Here is a 7,602-nt window from a genome sequence, read left to right on the forward strand (position 1 = left end):
ACTCCACAGTCAACTTCTGAATCATCGTCATAAACCTCAACCTCTTTTACGGCACCGTCAAAGAGTATTTTTCGTTGCGTCAGCAGAAAAACTGTACTCTGGCTTACATTGTAAGGGACCGGACAGAATTTACGGCAGAGGGGGGGCCTGGGGAGAAATTGGGGGGGCCATGAAAAAAATGGGAGGCTTGAAGGGGGGGCCATGAAAATTCTCATGGTTTGAAAGGGGGGGCCGCGAAATATTTAGTCATTGAAAAAAATTAATATGTTAGAAAATTTAGCATTGCATGAGATAGCACTTGATATCGCCTTTAATATTGAATGTCTACACTTTCATTTATGTATTAAAATGGAAGTGTGTACGTTTGTATTTAGTGAAGCATAAAAACACTACTCAAGATTAATTTGATACACCCTTAATTACTCTTATATACTCCAAGTTGTTCACACACACACACACACACACACACACACACACATATGTATACATACATACATACATACATACATACATACATACATACATACATACATACATTTTAGCACTGTGGAAACAGGTTCAGTGTGTAATTACCATCAAGGATACATTACAGGTCCTAATATATATATATATGGTAATATACTAGCATAGGACCTGTAATTTATGTGATTAAAAAGTTACCTTTTGGTAAAAAATGTAAATACAAAAAACGTCTGGCCAGATTAATTTAGATAGGTGTTTTATTTCTTTCCTTGACACTATTCTTGAGTTTCACTCTCAGACTCACTAGAGTCTGAAGATATGAGGCAAGACTTGTCTTTCTTTCTATCTAAAACCAGTGAAATTAAACTATTTCCCTCCTCAGCATCATCAAATGCATCTATCTGTACTAAATATTGTAAAGCATTTAGATGTCTGCGTGGTGTTAAGTGTTTTTTCATCAGTGACATGAAATCACAAATGTCTTACATTTACAGGTGTATTGGTAATGCATTTGGTGTAGGAAAGTGAAAGCTGCATAAAATCCTTAGTTTGCTAGCACTTCATGACATCACAAATGTCTGACATTAGATAGTTATTGTGTTATGAGTATAAATAGATATTTGAATACACTATGTAGGTGATGTGATGTTCTTAGATACTCCCCACAAATGTCCCCACTACAGTTTTTCACAAATCACGCATGTGAATGTGTGTTTAACTCTGTGTCTGTGTTTCTGTGTATGTATCAGTGAATGACAGTTAAAACCACCACATCAAATGTCTTGGTATTAAGTGATGACTACTTATGGTGTCTAGTTGGGAAATACACAAGATTATACCACATGTGTATGATTACATGTATGGTCAAAATGTTTTATTTTGTTTTGTTTTCTAAAAAACTTCCTCTACAACTACTAAGTTGCTGAAATAGTAACATAATAGTAGTACCAAAAGAAATATTACAGTTGTGCTACAGTAACAAAAAAAATTGTACTCGTTTTAGTTATTGTAGGGGGCAGGATATTGTGCACTTTTTTCTTTTCTTTTTTTTTTGGGGGGGGGGGGCATGAAATTTTTATACTTTTGAAAGGGGGGGCTGTGAAATTTTGGTCACAGTGGATGGGGGGGCCAGGAAAAAAAACAAGTCAGAGATAATTTCTCCCCAGGCCCCCCCCCTGCCGTAAATTCTGTCCGGTCCCTAATTGCTTGAATGAATCAACTTACGCCAAGGCAACACCGCAACATCGATCTCCTGAATTAAGCTAGACTGTCGTAATGATGAACTTCGATCATATACTAACATTACTAAGCTTATACCCAAACCGTCTTTGATCTCTATGACTCGTTAAAAAACTGATGATGATGATGATGATGATGATGATGATGATGATGATGATGATGATGATGATGATGATGATGACGACGACAACGACGACGACGACGACAACGACGACGGCGATGATGATGATGATGATGATGATGATGATGATGATGATGATGATGATGATGATGATGATGATGATGATGATGATGAATTAGAGCCTTTCCACCATATTTAGATAAAGCAGGTGAGTAAATGTAATGCTTTTACAACCCGAAGTTTTAAATCAAACACTTTCGAAAAAAATTGTTTTCGTACACAAGGCTCGGAATCCACCCTGTATATATAAATCCTCCATAATTTACTGATCGCATTAATCACTACTTTCTCAACAGCCTGTTACCAAATCTGAATTTTAGTCTAAATAAATAATTGGTCATGTCATGTGACATCTTACTATCCATGTGCGTGAACTTCACATTAACATGTTTAATCTGATGTTTTTCCAAGAGTGTTAGTTGTATACGCTGATAAGAAACAGTGAAACCAAACAAACTTCACATGTCATTGACGTTTTCATTCGTGAAAATGCTTTATTTTGCAACCTTTCTCTGCAACTGTAAGAATGGAGACAATACGAAATCATGAGATATTCGACATAGGCAAAAAACGTTGATATCAGAAAATCGCGAAAAATAACCACAAAAGGTGTCCGCACATCTGTTTCGTAATAGCATTTACTCTTGAATTTGAAATTGGCTTTTATTTTTGTATTTCATTAAATAGTCCCAAAACATGCGCATCGATGAACACATTCTAACACTGCTGATTGACTGGCAAATGCCAAGTAAATAGAAAACATCGCAAACATACAGACAGACAGACAGACAGACAGACGGACGGACGGACGGACGGACGGACGGACGGACGGACGGACGGACGGACGGACGGACAGACAGACAGACAGACAGACAGACAGACAGACAGACAGACAGACAGACAGACAGACAGACAGACAGACAGACAGACAGACAGAACCATAGTAATACACTCCCTTACCGGAAGACTTTCCTTGTGAAAAATGATAGCAAATCTAAACTTAAAACTACATAAGAGCACTAAAGTCATCATCTGCATCATGTAGATATATTCACATTTATAGAAAATTGCATATTATTCATTTACAATGGATTTGATTGGTTTGAGCGGTTACTAGTTTCACTTTGTTTGAATATTGAATTCAAATGCTACAACATACCTCATAGGGCACCAGCCCCTTGACAATTTTTTTATAATCTTCAATTTGAAATTATTGATCATTTCAAATTTTGTGAAGGAAAATGTCCTCAACTTTTTTCCCCAGTTACAAGTAATCTCCCAAGGGTGTGGGATCTCATCTCATCCATATTTATAGCACGGGGAGACCCCTTCACTGATACATGTCTATGGGCTTATTGTTCACCCGAATATTTGCAATCACTCACTCAGGTCACTATTTCACAAAAAATGAGACACTTAGATTAATTTATTATTGAAATAAAGATATCTTATAAGTTATATGTACCACCTTAACTTTCACATCATGTACTTGTCTTACTACTCTTAATATACCTACATTTATTACATACATAGGTATGTTTAAAATTAACCTCCTACTATCCCCTAGATAAAAACAATATTTCGCTGTGCTCTATCTTTCAAATTTACATCCTGTATGGATAAATACGGAATAGGGTCGTTCCAGGGTCATTCCCAGTGCAGCATTAATGGTTGCTAGGAGTTTAAACTGCGCACGCTCGGTGAACTTCAGCATACTTCTGTTGTACTAGTATTAACATAGAAAACAGTCATAACCTCTGTACTCTGCCCGGCCTCTCTGATGTCAAGCTTGGTATTATTCTTGTATCATGAAGTGTATCATGTTTAATCAAATGACATTGGTATTTAGTTTCATATTTAAAGATCGTTAAAAGATCATGTACAATTTAAGATTCACTAAAACCTACTTTTTTTATTTAATCAAGGGGGGTTCCCCGTGTATTGTTACATATATGTTGTACATAACATTAACAGGACGCACATTATAAAACGTTGTTTACAGTTATACAGTGGTTGTAGTTAAGTCAGGCGATGAAAAAGAAAACCCAATAGAACCAGTATTCAATAAAATTCAACTATGGCATCGCATGTGACAATGACCCTATCGCAATATGTGGATACCGTCTGCAAAGCATGTTGTGCAATACGCTAAACCGTAGCGAGATATTTTCCAAAGAAACATTGATATATAATATACGGAAGCGTATTAGTGCCAAGTTGTAAGGAAAAAAATAAAATTTAAAATCTCGTAATTACGAGATTTCAATTCTCGTAATTACGACTTTTTTCTCGTAATTACGACTTTTTTCTCGTAATTACGAGTTTTCAATTCTCGTAATTACGACTTTTTTTCTCGTAATTACGAGTTTTCAATTCTCGTAATTACGACTTTTCGATTCTCGTAATTACGACTTTTCGATTCTCGTAATTACGACTTTTCAATTCTCGTAATTACGACTTTTTGATTCTCGTAATTACGACTTTTTGATTCTCGTAATTACGACTTTTTGATGATACATGTGGTAAGCCAACAACAGTTAGTAGCAAGTCAGTTATCACACTGAGCGCGGAATTTAGGAGTGAACCATTTGAGTTTTGGGATTCCCAAGGTCCATATTTAGAAGGGGGCCCTCTCATTATCAAATATGTAGTATTGTTTTGTTTTTGGTTTGCTGCGGAGGAATGGAGTTAGAGGTAACATGGAAAATATAAGCAATCACATCAAAATAGTCACAGCCTTAAAATTCGGAAAGTAACTTGTTTTATGCCATTTTCTTTGCCCCCCCCCCTCCATCAAGTAACTTTACCCTTATATAGTACTACATTCTAAGCGCTTTCAACGAAGTGCATAACACGTATTTGGAGCTTGCGCCTTGCTGATCAAAAATAGGTCACATGCTGCCATTCATGGTGATAAAACATCGTTAGACGCCACATGTTTTATACGAACATGAACTTTACTAATATATACATGTTTTAGATTTTCATAATAATCACAGGTTTAATTCTCCGAGTCGTAATTACGAGAATCGTTCTAAACTTTTTGATTCTCGTAATTACGACTTTTCGATTCTCGTAATTACGACTTTTCGATTCTCGTAATTACGACTTTTCGATTCTCGTTATTACGACTTTCTGATTCTCGTAATTACGACTTTTCGATTCTCGTAATTACGACTTTTTGATTCTCGTAATTACGACTTTTCGATTCTCGTAATTACGACTTTTTGATTCTCGTAATTACGACTTTTCGATTCTCGTAATTACGACTTTTCGATTCTCGTAATTACGACTTTTTGATTCTCGTAATTACGACTTTTCGATTCTCGTAATTACGACTTTTTGATTCTCGTAATTACGACTTTTTGATTCTCGTAATTACGACTTTTCGATTCTCGTAATTACGACTTTTCGATTCTCGTAATTACGACTATTTGATTGTCGTAATGACGACTTTTTGATTGTCGTAATTATGAAATTATGATTTTTTATTGTTTGTTATTTTTCAATTTTTGAATTGTTCAGACACGAATCTTATAATTTTGATGTACTAAGCAAATGTACTATAGAGTGTTTGACACGGTAACCGGTTTGTATGATTTGATTGCGTTTTTCGTTTCTTTAAAAAAAACTCGAGTGCATTAAAACAGCGAAGAATATTCTTTCATTATATATCGGCAAAATGAATCAATAATGGATTTGAAATTGAAGAAAATAGTATTTACCATCTGATATTTGGTAAAATTCACAACTTTAGTTTAGAATTTTCTTCATTAAGGGTAAATCAGATTTATACGGTTTTGAAATTTAAAATTCAATAACGTGGCACCGTAGGTCGTTCGATCAATTTTGAAAATGTGTGGAGACCTTTTCCACGGTTGATAAATACTTGAATATATGTATTTGGTATGGTATAATAATATTGGTTTGAGGGTCAGTTAGCCAAATGACCGGTTTGTCGAGGTTATTGACCCTGGTATATCAGGGTGTTTATAGTAGGAAGGCATTGGCGAGACGTCCCCAGATAGAAACTTTATTGATCCTTCTTTTAAGACGTTTCGGACCGGCCGTTAGGTCCTTCATCAGTCGTAATCCTGTCTTGTATTGGACAGTTTCCCTACATCTTCATCATTGGATATAAGTTGGAGTTGTGTCCGAAATTCAGCAGAATATCTATATGTTTAATATTGGACTCCAATTATTTGAACAAATTCTTTGCTGATGAAGAATTCTTGTTGTTCTGGAATTCTTGTTTTGTGTTTATTATTTGGCTAAGTTCATTGACAGATTGCCTGTTTAAACATTGCAGTGAACCTACTAACTTCTTGTTGCATCCAGTATATGTGTGTACATATGTGCACACGTTATTTCATTGCCATTTCTTTTTTTAACCTATAGGTGTTATGTAATTTCACTGGACTTATATTAGAGTGTTCAGTTCACCTTAAATGTACTTACTACCCGATGATCGGGTGTTGTTGAGAACTCAGCTGTTGCTTATAACATGAACTTAAAATGGCAGTGCGATTTTTCCAGTTAGATATCAACTTACCGGAGAATTGCGACGTAATTACGAGAATCGAAATGTCTTTACGATTCTCGTAATTACGAGATTCAAAAAGTCGTAATTACGAGAATCGAAAAGTCGTAATTACGAGAATTGAAAAGTCGTAATTACGAGAAAAAAGGCGTAATTACGAGAATCGAAAAGTCGTAATTACGAGAATTGAAAACTCGTAATTACGAGAAAAAAGTCGTAATTACGAGAAAAAAGTCGTAATTACGAGAATCGAAAAGTCGTAATTACGAGAATTGAAAACTCGTAATTACGAGAAAAAAGTCGTAATTACGAGAAAAAAGTCGTAATTACGAGAATCGAAAAGTCGTAATTACGAGAATTGAAAACTCGTAATTACGAGAAAAAAGTCGTAATTACGAGAAAAAAGTCGTAATTACGAGAATTGAAATCTCGTAATTACGAGATTTTAAATTTTATTTTTTTCCTTACAACTTGGCACTAATACGCTTCCGTAATAATGAAGTGATAGCCAATGGATATGTAGGAGGTCCGGTGGCCTTGGTTTGGAAGCAATGAAACGCAAACAAACCTATATTCTCAAACAAAACTACAAAACTGTAAACCCCCTGGGATGCAAACCCTAGGCAACCATCACAGTGGGTCAGCCCATCGAAGACGTCAGGTGGTTTGATATCAGTGATGGTGGTTGCCGAGTTGTAACCCAAAACCCTCGCGCGAATTGCCCCCAAGGCCAATTTCGATCTCCTTTTTACCTCTTGGGAAGGGGAAGTAATGTTATGCCTTTTCTCTTTTTGCCTGTCTGTCTATATGTGGAAAAAACTACTGCATCTATTCCAATGAACTTGCTACATATCTTTCCCATGCTAATGGTAAGAATTGATTAGATTTGGTAATCATCCAGTGAACATAATAACTAGTCATTTGCATAATTAATGTTTTTTGATAATTAGGCTATATCTTATTAAAGAACTTCAAATTAAATATAATTTGGTACATACTTTAAACATAACAAGCGCATAGAACATGTTCTATAAAGTTGGTTGTAGCTTATAGTTTTAAAGTGGCCATATGGATGACAAATGAGTATTTATTTGGGTTTTTTATTGGGATTGGGATTTTACTAGGGGAATACTAGATAGTAGACTCCTTACATCAATTAAAAATCCAAAACAGTAATTCA

This window comes from Glandiceps talaboti, chromosome 18, assembly GCF_964340395.1.
Source record: "Glandiceps talaboti chromosome 18, keGlaTala1.1, whole genome shotgun sequence".
Taxonomy (NCBI): domain Eukaryota; kingdom Metazoa; phylum Hemichordata; class Enteropneusta; family Spengelidae; genus Glandiceps; species Glandiceps talaboti.